This window comes from Astatotilapia calliptera, chromosome 22 (assembly GCF_964374335.1).
Source record: "Astatotilapia calliptera chromosome 22, fAstCal68.1, whole genome shotgun sequence".
In the NCBI taxonomy this organism is placed as follows: Eukaryota; Metazoa; Chordata; class Actinopteri; order Cichliformes; family Cichlidae; genus Astatotilapia; species Astatotilapia calliptera.
Window position 1 is genome coordinate 29,701,720 of NC_137442.1, and position 21,240 is coordinate 29,722,959.

The 21,240-nt window shown below is 43.3% G+C and overlaps 1 long non-coding RNA gene across 1 annotated transcript; it reads right to left on the bottom strand.

Moving 5' to 3' along the window:
* Positions 1-2,917: 2,917 nt before the first annotated feature.
* LOC113014731 (uncharacterized) lies at positions 2,918-7,652 on the bottom strand. Its single transcript, XR_003270991.2, has 5 exons — positions 7,522-7,652; positions 5,930-6,192; positions 5,676-5,847; positions 5,171-5,291; positions 2,918-4,866 (listed from the first exon to the last, which is right to left on the bottom strand). It is a non-coding gene; the product is annotated as an uncharacterized LOC113014731 (long non-coding RNA).
* Between the last annotated feature and the right edge of the window lie 13,588 nt (positions 7,653-21,240).

A 21,240-nucleotide genomic window follows, 5' to 3' on the forward strand; every position in this document is an offset into this window, starting at 1 on the left:
TTTTATGTTGTAATGCAAAATAATCAAGATTATAACTACAAACTCAAAATAAAGATCACAGCAAAATGTTGGCCTAAACCGTTTAAGCTCCAACACCCAGTTCCCCAACATAAGGTATATATAAAAACAACTGACTTAACCTGCTAAGACTCTTAACCTCCTAAGACCCGAACTCTTTCATGGCATGCATTTTTAACTCTTTACTATTTAGGCTGATTGGGACCTGATGAATGTAAAAACAAATAGTCACCGGATTTTATTTTTTTTTACCGGATTTCTTTTTCTGAGAAAAATGAAATCCACATATGAAGACATTCGTTTTAAATTTTGATAGAACACTGATAGTATAATGTCCTCATAAATGGATATCAGGCCCTTGTAGAGCAAAATTTTGTATTTTGGTCTAGACAACCCAAAATGTGATGTCCACATATGTGGACACCAGGTCCTAGGAAGTTAATTGCATAATGGAGATAAATGTTAGGTAAATAATTTATGTTATGTTTTGTGTGTTCTGTTCCCACACAGGAACCGTTCTCCGTACTCCTGCATAGGTCCCTCCAGGTACTCCATCACCCTACATGACAACCTGTAACAGATGGAGAGATGAATGGGTACAGATATGATTTTTATATACAACCACTGTAAAGTGTTGTTCATGTAGTCAGTAGAGTTGGATGTCTCGAGACCGATCTTTGGTTTTGGTCTTGTCTTGATCTCGGATCACTCGGTCTTGTCTTGGTCTTGCTGTCTCGGTCTTTCTGTCTCAGATCGAGATAGTGGTCGGGAGATTTGGAGTCAACAGTATCCATGACACACAACGTAATGTTCGATAATGTGTCATGCGCAAAAGCATCAGTTCTAAGAGCCATGCTTAGAGAGTGCTTTGTAGTGAATCAGAAGAGTCGACTCCCATTAAGCGAGAGCCGGCTCCTCACTTAATTTCCTTTCGCTGCTCAGCTCTCACACAGTGGCTCAGCTATGCTCCAATCTCTACACATTGTGGCCAATCACATACGAGGATATAGGATAATATCATTATGTGAAAAACAGAGAGGGTGTTGACTACAAGTCTAGTAGTCAGTTTTGGAAATATTTGTTTTCTAAATGGAGATCATCCTTTTTATATATCCACTTTCTTTACATTCCATTAACAAAACACCTCTATTCATAACAAAGTTATGAAGGTTTTGTCGAAGGACACATTTTATCATAAATCTACATTTGATGTGTGTCTTCATTGTTTGACTCTAAGGGTGTGTTTGGAGTGTTTGTTGTTCCGTAACGTGTTGCTACTACCTCTGAGTCGACTAATGACTTCCTCCTAATAAGTCATCAACTGACTTGTGTTTCTTGACAATAGCTAAGGTTTTTCAGATCAAATGTTATTAAGGTGCAGTTTTTTGATATCATGTCACTTTAATTAAAAACAATACAAATATAATGAATCAATATTTGTAGTAATTTCAAAAATAATATCAGTTTTACCTTTCCATAGCGCCTTTCACAAGTCTCTTTGACAGGCTGGTGACCTGCCCAGAGTGTTTTGACCTGTGACAGCTGAGATAGGCTACAACAGAAGAGAATGGACGGATGAACAGCATTTATGGTTCTGTCTAAGTGAGAAAACTGGATTATCTGTTGATAAAAAAAAAAAGCTTAGTGAAGTATATTATATCTTGTTTTGTGGTGTGAAATATTTTCCAATGAATTCTTTTCACTGTCTCTGGTGACTGTTTATGTATCTGTGCCTCAGTGAGTGCTTTTCATTAAGCTAATGCTGCTTCATCTTAGTTTCTCCTGAATAAAGGATGAGTGAGTTTTAGGATAAAGGATATATTTGTTTTTCACCATACACTTCTTCAAAAGCCTCTTCTCATCTCCTTGAGATCCATTATGGGACTAAAAGGTACATCTTCACAATAGCAGAGTGAGAATAGTCTTTGAATGTTCTTATGTGCTCATGGGGATTTAAACCTCAAAGATCACTCACCCATGGGAACTTGTTTCACCCCCTTTGAACTTGTAAGAAGTGAGGCACAAATTGCCTTTGAAGGGTCATGACTGGGTTGGGGCTAAGTAATGGAGTTCAGGTTTGATTTTGTTTTTTTTTTCATTATTTTTTTTAATCATCCTCATTACCTTAGTCCAGTCATCTTCTTTGAGCCTCCACTCTGTGTGCTTGAAATCTGTGCTTTCCATCATTTTCCCTTTGTGCAACCAATCTCCTCCCTGTCTTCATCTCACCTGAATTGCACAGAGCTCCATTTAAGCTCCAGCATCTAGACTCCTTGGGGTCCTGTCCTAAAACCTGTCACTGCAGGGATTCCATCTGCTGTTATGGGTAATCGGAGTGTAGTCACCAAATACATTAGTTTCTCTGCCATTAAATCATGTTCAGTTCTTTCAAGTGATCTTGCCTCACTGAACTCTCAGTTACTGCATTTTTTTATTGAGTTCATGTGATCATGTTTTCTGCTCTCTGCACAGCAAAATCGCCAGTGTTAAATTGACACTGTGAGTGTTAAATTTAACACTAGAAAAGTGTCTATATGTGTCCACTCTTTTGAGTGTTAAATTAACACTTTTCAAAGTGTTATATTTTTAACAACGAGCTAGTGTTATTTTAACACTGCACAGAGTTAAAAATTAACACTGAGTAACACTGACCAGTGTCAAAAATATTCTACACTGGTGTTAAGTGTTTAAAATTAACACCGAATAGTGTTGGTGGTACTTTACACTAGCCCTGGTGTTAAAAAATTCAACTCTGAATAGTGTTAATTTTCTAACACTAACACTAGTGTCAGTCAAATCATTAATACCACCAGATTACAATAAACTCCCATTAATCTCTGATATCTCTACTGCTACAATTAACCCCCAACATCCACCCATTACAAAGAAATACAAGACATTAACGTTCCAAAATACTTTGTATTCAGATACACCACAAGTAAACAAGTCATACAAAATTACAGTATGGGACAATGTACATTTTGTCATCAGTGCCATTTGAAAATTGCCTATCATAAGGTCTATAGTACACCAGATCATCTACAGAGATCAGTGCAAAGACATCTAATCCATCCTCAATAACAAATGCATTTAAGTGATCATTGAAATATACTGTTGAGACCTTACAAGTTAGAAGATAAGTATTGAAATCGCTAACAATTATACTGACAATCTTACTGAACAAAGGCATCTCATTTTCAACACCAGAACAAACATACATCCCAACTTGATATTCTGTACCATAACTTTTGACCCAGGAAGTTGTAGAAACAATAGAAGAAACATCAAACATTTTATTCAGTGCTTCACTGCCTTTTAAGCTGCTGGCCAAGACTTCATTAATGGGGCTGAACTGTAATCTTTTAAAATAAAAATTTTCAAAATGAAAGGCTAATTGATTCTGATGTTTTTTTCACTTTAGATCATCAACAAGTGGCTTTAGGATAGGATCAAACCCATATTTTTTTAAGTCTTCTGAATGAAAAAGGGCTACAAGATGAATGTTCATCAACACAGAATTTAACTCTGGTGGCAAATTTCTCAAAACAAAATAAATACAACCAAGTTTGTGCACCCCCTTTTTTGAGCCTAAAGGATTAGCAGTTTCAAAATCGTCATAGTAGAGCTGGATCTGGAGAGCATGTTCTTGTTGTGAGAATAAACTGTGATTTTTGAAGTAGGAGCCGTCATTTAAATCTCTGTACAATCCCTCCATGTTTAGTTTTTTTTTCTGGAAACTGCTACAAAGTTCACTGTTTCGAAACATAGATGAAAGGGATCCCATGATAGGAACGTACATGAATTTATCATTGACAGGAACTTGCCTGTATGTCCCTGTTGTTCTATCTTTGCGTACATCAAAACGCACACCAAGAACATGCTCTATGGGTTCAACTATTTTCCATTTTTGCTCAAAATATCTTATCCTTTTAGATTCTGTGTTAAGACATGAAAATGGATTTTCAAGCTGATCAAAGCAATCCTCAACTTTTTCTAAGGTTTCTCTTGATGTATCAGTTGACAAACAGTCGACAACAGATTGTTTTGCATGTGCATGGATGTCATTAACCAGTTCCTCCAATGAACCAACTAAACACTGTACAGTACTTTCAGGAACTCCTGATGATTGTACTTGAGCAATAACAGAGCTGCACATGTTCAGTATTTGCCTTTTTTCAACTGGAACTGGTGTAGTTATTGTCATGGGATGAGCCACATTTACAGGCTGTGAAACAGAGGTTCCATCGTTAGGTACAGGCTCAAAATTGTTGATGACCTCAGAGTGAACGCAGTCTCCATGTGCTCGGAATAAGTGCCGCTTGTAACCAGAGTACGTGTGAAAGATAAATGAACATCCAGGCTCTCCACAGGTCAAACGTAAAAACTTTCCTGGGTACAAACCATGCTGGAACTTCAAATGTCTAAATAACACTGAGCAACTTGTGTGGTGTATCTTGCAAATGTAACAGATGAACATTTCCAGTCAAAGTGCTGAATAGTGGATATCTTTAAACCGTACAGTGAAGACTTCCTCTTGTTTCATTGACCCGAGGACTGTCCTTCACGCTGCCAACATCAATGCCATACACTTGATGGTCTGGATGAATGTGTAGAAGTTGTCCAATGCCTTATCAAAGGACACGGCAAATTAAAAAATGTGCCTTGAAAAGTTTTGCCTTGTCAAAACCTGCATCTCCCATCTGTGTCACACAGGGAATGACCTTTTGATCTAGGACAATGTAGAAACTTTGGGTAGAAACTTTGGATGATGTTCTTTCTTTCTCCAACCCACAGGACGAATGGCTGAGTGGGGCCAGCCTTAAGAAAAGCCTCTGTGCTACCTCCCACCTGAGGGAGAGAAAGAAACCAAGTGATTCACATTAAACAAAATTGATAATCTGATGTTGAGGCATTGCTGTTTGAAATTATGACAATATTAAAATGTTTCACTCCGCGCACACAATTATTTTTGTTTCAATGTGTACATTTAGTTTTAATAGAAACAATGACATGTCAGTCCTGCAACACCAAGCTTGTCTGGGATAGATACATCTGCTGCAGGTTGGATCACCTTGCCATCTTAAAATATCAGCCGTTGATAATTTGCATCTGTTCTCATCAAAAGAGAAATATACAATTCTAAAAAGCATACCTTGATGAATTTCATTAGGTGGTGAGCAGCATCTGATGTGCTAATCTTTGAAGACGTCCTTCCCTTAGATGTTGGAGTGAAGTGAAGCAGCAAAAGATGGCAGCCGCCTCGCAGTCCCAAACTACAGAATAGAAATTAAGATCATCACAATTACTGTCATTTAAAGGACCACAGCAGTCATTTTTCCACGTTATGTAATACCATGATGACATTTTAGACACCTGATAATTTTTCTAATAAGGCAGTTTTCCAGCGCCTTGGTATAAAAATTCATTTCTAGAGACTTAAAATCTTCTGGCCACCAAGTGAAGTAGATATCGAGTCATAACAATAGTAAGATTATGTAACTTTTTTTGTGTTCAAACTACATTAAATGTCATTTCAGGTTTAACATGTTTGTAAGCTTGTTTTCATACCATACAGAAATGAGTGATATATTGTGTTGTGGGAATTAAGCAAATGCTGTAAAGGCATGCAAAATCTACCATTTCCAACTTACACTTACCAGCCTCGTTAGAGTAACGCTGTGCAGAAATGAGCAGCTCATCCAATTCTGTACTCTGGGACAGATTTTTGCAATCTTTGATGATCCTTGGCTTGAAGAATGTTGGCCACTTTGCAAGGAACTTACCAGACACTTCCTCCCCAAAAAACAGCATTGTGAAGTCTTGGTCAATCTTAAACACAAAGTGTAACAACAGAAACAACACATTAACAAGAAAACAAACAAAGCAGTCATTAAATTATTTTATGCCTTACCAAGCCAGGTGTATCCAGAAATCTTGGGAAAAGGTCCAGGACAGTAGAAGCTATGGCAGGTTCTTGAACCACTTTTTGCCTATGTTGAAATGTCACCTTCATGTTGTCTTTGACATGTTTCATGTCAGTTGAGTGCCTCTTCCTTGCATTTATCACCTGACAACGGCCTCACATTTGAACACAAGTTGCGAAGAGTCTTGGGGCTGTCTTGAAAAGCTGACTTTGATTAGTTCATCTCTTCTCGGGAACCAGCATATCACCACCTGCCAAGAGTAAAATAAGGTCCAGCATATAACACCATTTCTTTGCAAAATATCTAGCATGTCTAGTCCCTTCAGACTGAGTTAAAATTAATTTTGTTAAGAAAAACATCCTTGATCCATTTTTTAAGTAGTACAAGCTGTGTAACATGACTGCAATACAGTATTCTCTCAACTATCACAGGGGTTAGTAGGAACCATATTTCTATTTTATTATTTTTTATATATTTTAAGCGATAAAAACCCTCCCCACAAATATTCCTGACAATGTAGCGTTTGGTTTGTTTGTTTTTAAATTTCAAATATTGTATAACAAGACAAAACTGCAAATATGAACGCATCCCCCCCTCTCCCTCTTAACTAACCGATGCCTTTAATTGAACTACCAAATTAACACAATGGTCCTCTCTTTCTGGTCAGACACTTTGCAGCACTTCTGCTGTAATTTTATTCATATTTAACAAAATAAAAATGCAGAAATAAGTGTACACATTAGTTTTTGACTCTCACTGAACTAACAAAGCCAATCCCTCCACATGTTTGTACTCTCTTGTTACCTCGGCCAGGTCCACGGCTCTGAACCGTGGTAATGACACCTCTGGCCAATACGCTGGGTTGTCGGGCTTGTAGCTTTACTGTCAGCGAACACAGTGTACAGTCGAATCTTAACAGCTTTCTTACAACCAGGCACTCATTTTGGCGGCAGTGGTTATTATTATATTTACATGCTCTCTTCTTCCATTTCTCATTGGTAACAGCTCTTACTTTCTCCCTCTCTCGCGCTCAAACACACAACGGGAGGGGCAGTTCCACACGTTCTCCCCGCAGCACGGACTACACTACCCATGAGGGCCGGTAACACTCTGCCCTCATTGCCTTTATATTAAATCATTTTTGGCTAATGACAAAAAAAAGTCACTTTAAGGGCCAAATTGCATTATACTTCTTCACCTCACCTGACGTGGGCCGCAAGTGGCCTTTGGCCCACGAGTGGCCTCTGGGCCGCGAGTTTGAGACCACTGACCCTAAGGCTTTGGCAGTTTAATTCGGAAATAAATAAAAGGCATTTAATAAAAACTGTGAAATATATTAACATGTAATATTCATTACAGTCTGCCAATAGCCAGATTATGCTAAATGAATATTAGGAAAGAAACTGGTACTTTGCAGAGTTCTAGCTAGCAGTAGCCCAGCTTAACAAAAACAGTTAAAATTCAAATATGACACTTAAAGATGATGTATTTTGATATAAATACTATTTCTTTTACTAGTTATCATGTTACTTGTTCTAACATCAATCTAAAACTTAATATTTAACCGAATAAAACTTACCGCATCAGCAAGAAAAAATGGCGACCGAAGATTCTGGATTGCGAAGCTCCACAGGAAATGAAGGTGTGGTCTAATTTAACACCCACAGTGTTAAAATGCAGTAACGACTAAAATCTACACTTACACTTTTCAGGAATCAACTCCCGATGTGTTATTTTAACTCGATTAAGTGTTGAACTAACTCGGAACTCTGTTGAAATCTACTAACACTGAAAAATCAACACTGGCATTTTTGCTGTGTGCAGTCAAGCAGTTATTTCACAAAAAGCTCCTGTTCCTATTTAATTTGTTATTATTATTACTATATGAGCTGACAATTGGTGTACTGAACTTTTGAAATGCCTGTCAAGACAGTGTAACCACAATAGAAAATGTCCCAGGTGCTATTTACAGAGTTTTTAAAACGGTTGGTGTGTGACTAGGTATGCTTGCACATGTGTAAGATAATATGTTGTTCCACCTCGTTCCTTATGAACAATTAGATCAGATTACCTTAGATAATCCAAAGACAACAATATGACCTTGGTTTTATTTTTTCTTCACTTTTGAACTGTTTTGTGCATGTGGTTATTTTAAAAGCAGATGGAAGTTGTTTCAGTTTTCTCATTTATTCATTCACATCTCACATTTCTATATAGTTTTCTGTCTCATACTAGATTTCTTTAATAAAGGTTTCACATTTTTTCTTATCAAGTATATTTGAATGAATCAATAAATGTAGAAGGAAAACATGGAGAGAGATTTTAGTGATTAAACCACAGTGTGAGGCACATACATTTCAAGCAATACATTTCTTCATTTCATTACATATTGGTTGCCATTCCGTATATAAAAATATCGCCCATCATAATGACTCACATTTGACCTAAAATTACCCAATTTGATACTTTTATTTCTTCCTTTTCACCTCTATCCACAAGATTATTTTCTTTAACTCATAATTCACTCTCACAATCTGAACAGGTTTACACTGGTTTTATTGCCTCCCTAGCATCACAAAACACTGAGTTGTTGTTCATCAGAAGTGACTTACATGCATGTCTACATGTGTTTTATGGACTTGGAGAGGGAATTTGACCCGTGTTAAGTGCTGTCTTCCACTCATCCCCCTTTCTTAACAAGGTCATTAGCATTACAACACTAATTTGGTGACTTCACAGAGTAGTGGACAGCACCTCACTTGCCCCCTTTTTTCCTTCAATGACTCTACTGCCTCCTCCCCCCATCAGGAGCTAACCACCCACACCCTACACTGCAGCCTCTCCATCACAGCTGACTATAGGAAGGAAGATGAAAACCAGGAAGGCCACGTGTCTGGATGGAATCAGCTCCAGACTATTGAGGGACTGTGCAGATCAACTCTGTGAGGTTATCACATACATCTTTAACGTCAGTCTCAGTCTGGAGAGGGTCCCCGTTCTGTGGAAGACCTCTTGCATGGTGCCAGTCCCAAAGACAACATACCCTAAGGAGCCGAACCACTTCAAACCCGTTGTACTGACTTCACACCTGATGAAGACCATGGAAAGGATCATAATTCACCACCTTCGCCCACTAGTCGGGAGAAACCTATCGAGGTGAATGACACTGTCATCTAAATGCAGCATCAGGCCTTCTCTCATCTGGAGAGTGCCAGGTGCACTGTGAGAGTCATGTTTTTTAATTCTCCAGTGCCATCAACACAATCCAGCCCTCAGTGCTAAGGGAAAAGCTACAGGGAGTGGACCATAAGTTGTCCTTGTGGATTGTTGAATACCTTACCAGTAGATCCCAGTATGTGAGGCTGCGGGACTGTGTGTCTGAGGTGGTAGTCTGTAGCACGGGGGCCCCACAAGGAACAGTACTCGCCCCTTTCCTCTTCAGCCTGTACACGGCAGACTTCCGTTATGACATGGACAGTTGTCAGACGACACCGCCATTGTGGGTCGGATGTCGGAGGGAAACGAACTGGAATACAGGGGGGTTATCAATGACTTCATCAGCTGGTGTGAACAGAACCATCTTCACATTAATGCCAGCAAGACGAAGGAGCTGGTGATTGACTTCAGCAAAAAGCCACCCCCTATTATACCAGTGAACATCCAGGGTTTGGACAGTGAAACGGTGGAGCAGTAAAATTACCTGGGTGTTCACCTCAATAATAAATTGGACTGGTCCACAAACACAAATGCACTCTACAAAAAGGGTCTAAGTCGTCTCCACCTGCTATGGTGGCTGAAATCCTTTACGATGAACAACACTCTTCTAAGGAGGTTTTACGACACTGTGGTGGCATCTGCTCTCTTTTATGCTGTGGTCTGCTGGAGTGGTGGAATAGCAATTCAATTTTATTTATATAGTGCCAAATTACAACAACAGTCGCCACAAGGTGCTTTATATTGTAAGGTAGACCCTACAATAATACATACGAATAGCAGAGAGGGACAGGGGGACACTTAACCAAGAGACCCAGCTCTGTCCTGCACTGTCCGCTGAAGTCCATCGAGCAGGTTGGGGAGGAGAGGATGTTGTCTAAGCTAACATCCATCATGGACAACACCTCCCACCTCCTGCATGAGACTGTACGAGCACTGAGCAGCTCGTTCAGCAGTAGACTTTTACACCGACAGTGTAGGAAGGAGCGCTACCGCAGGTCATTCTTACCAGCAGCTGTCAGACTCTATAACAGAGTTTCACATTTTTTTGGTTATCTTACTCATCAGCTTGTTTGTCTTCAATAAAATTCAATAAAAGAGGTGATCATCACTGTTATATGTTCAAGGAGGATGTCATAAGGCCTTGAGGCAATCAGATGTAAAACAAAATATTTATGAGTGGTTTTAAGTTGTAAATTGGTCAGTTGATTTTAATCCTAACTCTTCTTATTTGTTCTAGATGTAAATGTCTTGGGTTTTGTGAAGCATGGCTGGATGAAGCAGCTGTCCAGTGTTTGCAAGTGTCCTATAAAGACGGAAACTTTAATTTTGGCTACCTGCTCTTTCAGGACAGCAGTCTTTGATCAAACAGCTGAAACAAACACTCATTGTTTAGAAAATCCAGTGTATTCTTGTGATTCTTTGTACTCTTGGTATCAAAGTGACTTATAGAAATGTTCATAGCATTTTTGTTAGTACTACTGGTAGTATCTCACAGTGTAGTTTCACAGATTGTTGTGAACCTCTAGTGATTATTTTCATTTCATACAAAGTGACGTGTAACCTAGTAAATTTTCCCCTGAGCCGGTTTTTAGGCTCTCGCCTTTAGCTCATGTTTAACCCGCTAAGAAACAGAGAAGAGAGAAGACATACACTGAAATCAGTGGCAACAAGTCCATGGAGTGAGAATTCTTTCTTGCATTTGCACAATATCTCTAAAATGGAAAAATATCAATATTAAAAGTATTAAAAATATCCTGTCTGAAAAACCTGTTAATGGTTCCTTTCCTTGGGGGGCTCAACCCGGGGTAGCGGTCATGTCCGGTTAGGGGCTCTGTTGGCTCTCAGGTGACTGTTTCCTCGCGGCTGCGTGCAGCGGGGCTAGGGGAGGGTCTGTGCTGACGGACGTGGGTTACTGACCTGGTAGCCTGGCTGCCCCTGGGTGGGTCCGGGATGAGCGTGAGGTTCTGGGGGCGCTCCGTCTCTGGGCTGGGGCCCGGGCCGGGCCTTGGGGGCTTGGGTCCTGGTTGGTGCGTTGCCGGGGTTGTGGGCGGGTGGGTGCATGGGGGCCCAGCCCTGGAGCAGGGTGCCGCCGGTGCATCGAGCCACTGGTGGGGAAGATTGTCACATCTCGCAGGAGCTTTCCTCTCCTCAGGGGCTCTCTCTGCAGGAGGGGGAGACACAGGAGAGGTGGAGGAAGATCTCAGCCTGGGTGTTTATTGTCTCATGTAGTCTGGAAGATGAGTGGATGACGGGGTGGGTGCAGTTTTCTCTGTGGTGGGGTTGGGTGGACTGACCCGGGCTCTGTGGGGCCGGGAGGCGCTGCTGCGCCGGTCTGGATGGGCCTGGGCCCCCTTTCCCTGGCGGGTCGCGGAGTATGGGGGTGCTTATGTGACAGGTTGAAGGACTACTGCATATAAAACTGTTCAGTTAATACTAATTCATATCAACAGATATGAATAAGGATGAAAATAATGTAAATATGGTAAGAAAGTGGTTAAGAGTTTATTATTTTTCATGTTATATTAATGGCTTTCATGTTACTTAAGAGAACTACAATCTATACATCAGTGATCGGCTAGTAAGCCTTTTCTGGGCTCGATTAGTAGTGTCTCTATTCTCCACTAGGGGGCTTTCGCGCGTTCTCCTCACTGCAATAAACTACTGCATGAGAGACGCAAGTCATAATCACTCTCGTGATTCTTTTCCCCCTGTTTTCAGGGGTGTAACATTTGGAGGCACCGCTGGGATAGCTGCTTAGATGTCCGGTGTCCACAATCTGCACATCGTAGTCCAAGCCAGCTAAATCCCCCCCACTACAACCCAGGCAGACTGCAGTGAGGAAAGTGTTGCTGTCGAGGCGAACTGGTAGCTGTGTTTTAGCGCATGTTTCCTGAGGCCAGCCAGAGATCATCAGGGGCTGCAAAAGCGACTCAGCTCAGCGTCACCCGTACATGCAAAATTCTTCCAGCCTACTGCCACAATGTCTTCGGTGGAAGAGCTGCGAGAAGAGGTTGTGCGTGAAATGCACACTCTGTCCAAAGACCAACTAGTGTCAATCTGCGAGTTCCTTGGCATTGCAGAGAAAATAGATGTTAGCAGAAAAACACGACTGTCACTGCTAACACACATCCAAATACACATTGAGAGAGAAGGTATAACAGTACTTGAGGATGAAGGAATGTCTGAACTGTTGTTGCTTAATGATAAGATTGCTGAAATAATGAAAGAGACAATTGTTGAGACTGAACCAAATGCAAATGAAGAGGGTGATTCAGGACACAGAGAGCAACCAAATACTTCAACCTCACTGGTAACAGAGACAGCTAATGCAGTTAACACAGCAATTATTTCTCACTCCCAAGGTAATCGCTTTGTCCCTAACTCATCTGTGTCAAGTACCCCCCAACGACCAAGCCCTTACTGGCAGAAAGATTTCAAAATATCAGGCCAGATTGGCGAACCAGGTCAAAAAGACAAACTGACATTTTCCAGTCTTGCTCACCAGATCGAAAATGGACTGAGCAGCGGTTACTCAGAGCTTGACATTGTAGATGCTGTCATCAGAGCTATCTTGCCAGGTCTACAACTACGCAGCTATTTGGAGGGAAAAGCTCAACTCACCCTTCCGACTCTACGCCGCATACTGCGCTCCCATTTCCAGGAGAAGAGCGCCACCGAACTGTATAAACAACTTGCCTCTGAGGTGCAGACCCCAAAAGAGACTGCTCAAAGCTTCCTGATGAGAGTTTTAGATCTAAAGCAGAAAGTCTTATTTGCTTCCCAAGAATCAGAGTCAGGACTCAAATACGACCCAGCTTTAGTCCAGCGTATGTGTTTGCACACCATACTCACAGGCTTCCAGAGTGACAGTGTCAGGATAGATATGCAGCCACTCCTGTTAGACTCTAAGACACCTGATGAACTCCTGTTAGAGAGGTTAAATATGGCTTGTGCCAATGAGGCAGAAAGGAAAAACAAGAAGAGATGCTTAGCATCACAGACTGCTACAAGTGTGAGTGCAGTGCAGTCAGATGATGTGTCACCAGCTAAGAACCCTGTGAAAGAAGCTAAAGCTAAGATACCACCCGAGCTTTTAACTGAGTTAGTGGAGCTTAAGACAGGTGTAGCCTCCCTGAAAGGTCTCAGTGCAGAGATAGCTCAGATTAAAGAAACTCTACAGCAGCCGGTGCCTGGTCCTCAGTCATATGCCCCACCACCAGTTATGCAGTATGATAGGGACCAGCAGTATTATAGCTTCCAGGGCCCCCGTCAAAGACCACCACCCCCTCAGTATCCTGTACAGCACTACACAGGTAGTCCAGCCCGCCGTGAGAGGAGGTGCCACATCTGCCAGCAGAATGGAGTCAACGAGCGCTGCACCCACTGCTACCTCTGTGGGAGTAGAGAACACTTTCAGGCTGGATGTAGAAGCAGAGGTATGAGACCATATAAAGAGAAACATTTAAACCAGCAATGGTTACCACCGAGGGACGAGTGTTAACCATGCCCATCATCCACAAGTCCCAACATTGCTCCAACTGTAAACAAGAAAAGTCAGGCATGAGACAGTGTTCAGCATGTAAAAACGCACTTTATTGTTCAAGAACATGCCAGAAACAACACTGGAGACAACATAAGAGACAATGCACTGGCTTAAAGACTAAGAAAGAAAATGAGACTGTCCAGGTACCACTGTCGCCAGCTCATGTAAATTCCCCTCACAAAGTCACATCTCTGGTGGGCAGGCAATGTCTGGTTGAGTGTTTCCTGGACGGCCACAGGCTTCAAGCTCTATGGGACTCAGGCTCACAGTTATCAATCATCGATGAGAAGTGGAAAAAGGACTATCTGCCACACACAGAGCTGAGAGATGTAGCAGATATCATGGACACATCTGAACTCACCCTGACCGCAGCAAATGGGACCAACATGCCATATCTTGGGTGGGTTGAGACAACCTTCCAACTTGTTTCCGGAACTGAACAAACTGAGAAATTGACCATCCCCATGTTGGTAATGAAAGGCTTTCAGCTCACATGCCCTATTATAGGCTACAATGTAATTGAATACATTGTGAATAAGACTGACCAAGCTAAACTGTACAGCACAGTGAGAAAAGCATTTCCCAGCCTCAAAAGACACAAGGTGAAAGCTTTTATACAGGCTGTTAGTGCAGATGCAGTTGACGAGTACAAAGTGATGACAAAGAAAGACTGTATTACTGTACCAAAAAAAAGCCACATGCATGTTGAGGGTCGTATAGCAGCAGGGCCATTTAAACAAGATATGGTCATGATATTTGAGCCAGACTTAAACCCCCAGTGGCCAGACAATCTTGAGTTTTTTGACACTTTGGTTAAAGTTAAGAAGGGTACTTTACCTGTCATAACACTAGGTGTCTCTAACCCAACTGACCATGAAATTGTCATTCCAGGCCGTACATTAGTTGGCTCGGTTCAGACTATTACAGCTGTTTTACCTGCCCAGGTGTTTGAAAAAGCCACATCTGTAGCTACTGTTAACCAGACAAATACACAAGCCCAGTGTAGCGCTAGCGAAGAGTGGGACCCACCTGTAGATCTTAGCCACCTGGGTGAAGAGCAGAGAGTATTAGCAAAACAGATGCTCAGAGAGGAATGCCAGTCTTTCTCTAAAACAGACAATGATATAGGCTGTATTGAAAAACTGAAAATGACCATATCACTCAAAGACAACGAACCAGTCAAACGAACATACCTGTCTGTGCCACGGCCGCTCTACCAAGAGATGAAAAGTTACCTGCATGATTTAATAGCACAAGGCTGGGTCAGGAAGTCAGACTCGTCATACTCCTCACCAGTTGTTTGTGTCAGAAAAAAAGATGGTACTTTAAGACTGTGCATAGACTAAAGAGACCTGAATCGGAAAACCCATCCTGATCGCCAGCCCATCCCACGCGTCCAGGACATTATGGACAGTTTGGGTGGAAACTCCTGGTTTTCGCTTTTAGATCAGGGGAAAGCGTACCACCAGGGGTTCATGTCAGAAGAAAGTCGTCCACTCACTGCTTTTGTGACCCCCTGGGGATTATATGAGTGGATTCGCATCCCCTTTGGACTTATGAATGCCCCTGCAGCATTTCAGCGCTGTATGGAAGAGTGCCTGGATGGGCTGCGCGACAACATCTGCATCCCCTATCTGGATGACACATTAGTTTACAGCAAAACGTTCAAAGATCACTTGGAGGACGTGAGAAAAGTGCTCCAGAGATTGAGAGGCTTTGGTATAAAGCTTAAGCCAAGTAAGTGTGACATGTTTAAGTCTGAGGTGCGCTATTTGGGCAGAATAGTGTCTGCAGAGGGCAGTAAAGTGGATCCTGCAGATTTTGAAGCAGTCAAAGCACTCAAAGGTATAAAACCACAAAATGTTGGTCAGCTCAGAAAAATGTTAGGCCTTCTCTCCTACTACAGACAATACATAAAAGACTTCTCCAGAAAAGCAGGTTGTTTGTATGAACTGTTAAAAGCTGACAAAACCACAGAGAACTCAGACACCACAAAAGGGACAAGGGCAAGACCAAAGAGAGCCAGTCAAGTTGTGCCCTCCTCAAAACAAATCGTGTGGACTGACCAGCATCAACGTGCGCTTGAGGAACTAATAGACTGTTTGCTCCACCCACCAGTGCTGGGGTTCCCAGATTTCACACAGCCGTTCATCGTACACACAGACGCCTCACACAAAGGGCTAGGCGCAGTGTTGTACCAGAGACAAGATGGTAAGCTGCGAGTTATTGCTTATGGCTCCCGTACTCTAACAGCGGCTGAAAAAAACTACCACTTCCATGCAGGAAAACTAGAATTTTTAGCATTGAAGTGGGCTATCACTGACAAATTCAGAGACTATTTGTACTATGCCCCAACATTTACTGTCTATAGCGATAACAACCCGCTAACGTACATTCTGTCAACAGCCAAACTGAATGCCACCACATCAAGATGGGTCGCTGAGCTCGCTGATTTTCACTTCACCATTAAGTACAAACCAGGGAAGGAAAACAGTGATGCAGATGCTTTATCAAGAATGCCACTTGATGTCGAAACCTTGATGAGAGACTGCTCTGAGGAAGTGCCACCGGACACTATTGCAGCTGCTATCCAGGCCATTGAGGTACAGAAAGACACACCTGCCGCATGGACACTCTCAGCTGCAGCAATGTCAGTCACAGCAGACGGTGAGCCAGCAGAAGCAACATTCACACCAATACCAAAAGAACAGCTTAATGAAGCGCAAAAGTCTGATCCTGTTATAAGCCCTGTATTACAGTGTAAACAGACAGATTCAAAACCACTGCCCAAAGAGCTAAGAACATTTGACCCTAAGACAAAATGCTTGTTCAGAGAGTGGGGCAAGTTAAGACTAGATAACAATGGCATCTTGTACAGGCTCACTTCTGCCCGGAAACAGCTAGTCCTGCCAGATCAGTTCAAAAAGACTGTACTTGAAGAGCTGCACAATAATATGGGCCATCAAGGTGTTGATCGCACAGTGTCTTTGATACGTGAACGCTTCTTTTGGCCACACATGCAGGCAGACATCGAGCATTATGTGACCAACGTTTGTTCCTGTGTAAAGCAGAAAAAGCCCAGCCATGAAACAAGAGCTCCTTTAACAAACATTGTAACTACGCAGCCCTTTGAGCTGGTGTGTATAGACTTTCTCCATCTTGAAAAATGCAAAGGCGGTTATGAATATATTCTAGTGATAACTGACCACTTCACACGTTTTGCCCAAGCCTATGCCACCACCTCCAAGTCAGGCAAAACTGCTGCAAACCTGATATTCAATGACTATGCCCTAAAGTTTGGCTTCCCCTGTCGCATTCACCATGACCAAGGAGGTGAATTTGAAAATCAGCTATTCAGTCAGCTCAAGAAACTGTGTGCCATGGCCGGTTCTAGGACAACACCCTATCACCCAATGGGGAACGGTCAAGTTGAACGTATGAACAGGACATTGTTGCAAATGCTTAGAATGCTAACTGAAACACAAAAGTCAAACTGGAAGGAATCTATCAATAAGCTAATGTATGCATATAATTGCACACGTTGTGAAGTCACTGGCTACTCCCCATTTTACCTACTGTTTGGACGGTCACCCAGGCTACCAGTAGATATGCTCTTTGGACTGTACTCAGAAACAGATTTTAGTGACCACAGAGACTATGTTGAAAAATGGAGAAAGAGCATGGAACAAGCCTACTCTATAGCAAATGAGAATGCAAAGAAAGCTGCTGAAAAGGGCAAAAGACACTACGACACAAAAGTAAGGAGTTCTGTGTTACAACCTGGCGAGAGAGTTCTGGTCAAAAACCTGACACCTAGAGGAGGCCCAGGGAAACTGAGAGACTATTGGGAGGACACTGTTCACACAGTAGTCAGACAAATGGGGCCTGACCTCCCTATCTATGAGGTAAGACCGGAGAGAGGCAGAGGGCGCTCTAGAGTGCTTCACAGAAACTTGCTTATGTTATGTGACCACTTACCTTTTGAAAAAGTGCCTGAAAAGGATAATCGTACAAGACATGAACAGAAAAAGACTGATAAACCCGTCGCTGTTGTGCCAGACTCTGATGATGAGGGCAGTGTTGATGAATACCGCTGTCATTACGCACCACCTCAACCTGTGTCCCAGCCATCAGAACAAGAACTTCTCACAGCAACTTCTCAGCCCGCAGCTTCAGTCCCTGCTCTTGCACCAACACCAGAGCCTCTTGCTGGAGACCATCTGGAGGCGCCTGACCCAGCTGCCGTGGAGACAACTTGTGAGGAGGCAGAGCCCACTGCAGGTGACATACCTGCCCCTCCTCCACCTGTTGTACTTGAGGAGGAGACACCTCAGCGGCCACAGCGAGAGAGACACCCGCCAAGATGGATGACGTATGACCAACTGGGCACCCCATCTTGCTACAGTGTTCAGCCAGCACCGCAACTGCTTCCTGTGTACCCGGGCCTGGTTCCATGGTTTCCAGCTGTGCAGTCATACTGCACCCAGCCCATTGGTTTGTATGGACTCCAGCAAATGTAAGTTGACACTTTTTCACTGATGACTTGAGAACTGTACTTACAGACTGTCATCAAGAAAAAGACATGAACTTTTCCCCATCTGTGGATTATAACCATAGACAATAGACTTTGTGAAGACTCACATATGGACTGGTTATAGACTTTGTCTTCAGTCACCAGTGATGGACTGTGGTGAAACAGGTGTTAAACCTACAGAATTGAGGACATTGGTTCACTCTACTGTTGATGTCCTGACTACAAGAGAATATAGACTGAAAAGCATCTTGTCGGTATAATGTCGGGACGACATTTTTTGAGTGGGGGAGAGTGTGACAGGTTGAAGGACTACTGCATATAAAACTGTTCAGTTAATACTAATTCATATCAACAGATATGAATAAGGATGAAAATAATGTAAATATGGTAAGAAAGTGGTTAAGAGTTTATTATTTTTCATGTTATATTAATGGCTTTCATGTTACTTAAGAGAACTACAATCTATACATCAGTGATCGGCTAGTAAGCCTTTTCTGGGCTCGATTAGTAGTGTCTCTATTCTCCACTAGGGGGCTTTCGCGCGTTCTCCTCACTGCAATAAACTACTGCATGAGAGACGCAAGTCATAGTCACTCTCGTGATTCTTTTCCCCCTGTTTTCAGGGGTGTAACATTTACTGGGGTCAGTGGGGGAGCTGGCCCCAGGGAGGGGTCACTTGCCCCTCCCTTCCTTCCCTCCCCATCTCCAGCTGCCTCCCTCTTCCCGCTCCACCACAACCACCCACACATGCAAGACCTTGGAGTAGGGGTATGTCACCAGGGTGCAGAGGAGGCTACCGCCCCCCCCCCCCCCCGTCCCCTTCTGGCTGCCTCTGCCTCAATTTTATCCCACAACTTAGACATTCACATTACTCACACTCTCATTACACATACATATAGGATCTTGGGGGAGGGCACGATACACGGAATCCAAAGTACCATCAGGGTGTACACCCCACCCCTGGCGTCGTTGCCCACCTCTCAATGTTAAATACACGTAGACATTGAGGGCTAGCAGGAGGGACCATGCGCTTACCTGCTGCTCTCTGGCAGGTAGCTCCATGCCCTCCTGGGTTTTAAATGCACCTTAGAACACACATGCATCAACACTACAATGAGCGGGTGGAGGGAGGTTTGGAGTCTTCTCTCACCCCCATTCTCTGCGACCTGCTGGAGCGGGGGGGCTAGGAGGAGGAGTTGGCCGTCCGACTGCGGTCTGGAGTGTGGGGCCTCCCTGCTGCTGCGGAGTCGGGGCGGTCTGCCTCCCCCCACCGCAGGGAAAAGGGTAACACCACCTGGGTCTGGGTGCAGTTCCCCCCTCCAGGGGCAAGGGTACCTAGACCCGGTTTGTAGAGTATGCTTGGGGAGTGTGATCGTGTGTACAGCGTCTCTTTATGTCTGTCTCCACGTTGGTTGAGTGTGGAGTAAGTGCATATGAGAGCATGAGGGTGGGAATGGATGTTTGTATATGTGTGTGCCTGTATTTCTGTGTCTATATGTCAGGTTGGGTGTCAGGTGCCACCTCTCTGGGGACATCTTAGGCCCTCCAAGGTTTGGAGGCCTATCTCCCCCTACCACCACTTCCCCTGCCAGTGGCGGACTCCCTCAGACATCGGTGCGTTGGTGGTTCTTTGTGTCCGGGGATGGGCGTCCAGGTACACACCGGCTCACTCCTTGGCGGCCGCTTATCGGGGCCTGGAGCCTGGGGCTCGCTCGGGCCCACTTCGGAGGTGGGGTGCCCCCGGCCTCTCGGCCTGGGGCTCGGTCACTCAGGCACGGCTGGCTGCCGGCGGAGCTCACGGGCGCGTCACTGCAACTCCCCCTGGCTTCTGCTCCGCGGCTGCTAAGTGAGCCCTCATCTGGGACTCTCCTCAGCTCTTTCTGGGTCAGTGGCGCGGCTGCCCCTCTGTTGGTCTTCCTTGGTCTCTTGTGTTCTGGGGGCCTCTGGATGTCTGGAGTTTTGATCTCCTCCATACCTGCTTCATGCCCTGGAGGACGGGGCTGTGGCCCCCCCACACCCTCTAGCAGATCATTACATGAAGGAACCTTTTAAAAAAAAAAACAAGCGCGTCCATGCTCACAGGTGTACACAAGGGTGATCACACCCACAAACTACACCCTTTTTGGCTCCTACCTCAAAGCACACTGTGTTCTGTTGATCTTATGTGCTGCACAATAATGTTTAATATTTAGTATTTACTGTCATATTCCCATATATCATTGTGATGTTGTTTATTCTATTACTCTTGTTCTCTTCTGCTTGTTTTCTTTTTTCTTTCTCAGCAGGTGATCCAGGTGATTGATATATGCTTTTTTTTCCTTTTTCTTTTTTTCTGCTCATTCTGTTGGTTTTTGTCTTTTGCCCTTCTCCCCCGTCCCTCTTCTCAGCTGTTTCTCTTTCCCTCTTTCTTTCTCCCCTTCTTTCCCCCAGTCAAGTCTGTCCCGTATTCAGTAAGTGAAAATAAAATAAACAATAAAAGGTGAATCAAATGGACCATTACGGCAAGGCTGGGATGGTCAATTTGGTAAAGTAAATCCGTTGGGCATCTTTCTTTGCCTTTAGACAACAATTCTGATGGCAAAAGAGCCAAACGGGACAGGCAAAAAAAAAAAACAGAAAAAAAAAAAGAAAAACCTGTTAATGAATCTATTATTTCTAGACTGGATTATTGTACAAACAGGATGTCCTTCGTGCATGTGCAATGCTGATAGACAGAAGGCAGAAGTTAACCACAATTACAGCACAGGTGTCACAGGCTGTGTCCCAATTAAGAGACTGCACACTTGAAGTACGCATTTTGAGTGCGATTATGTCACAGCCACGCGACGACGGCTGTCCCAATTCGAAGTGTACTTCAAATGCATACTCCAAATACACCGTCGATTTCCCCAAATATCAAGCGTGGTCCGGTGCACGCTTCGTGGTCTCATATATCCCACAATCCATAGCGCGGCGGTGGGTGTGGATAATTTTGCTGCAAAATACGGCAGAAGGGAGCAGCCGAA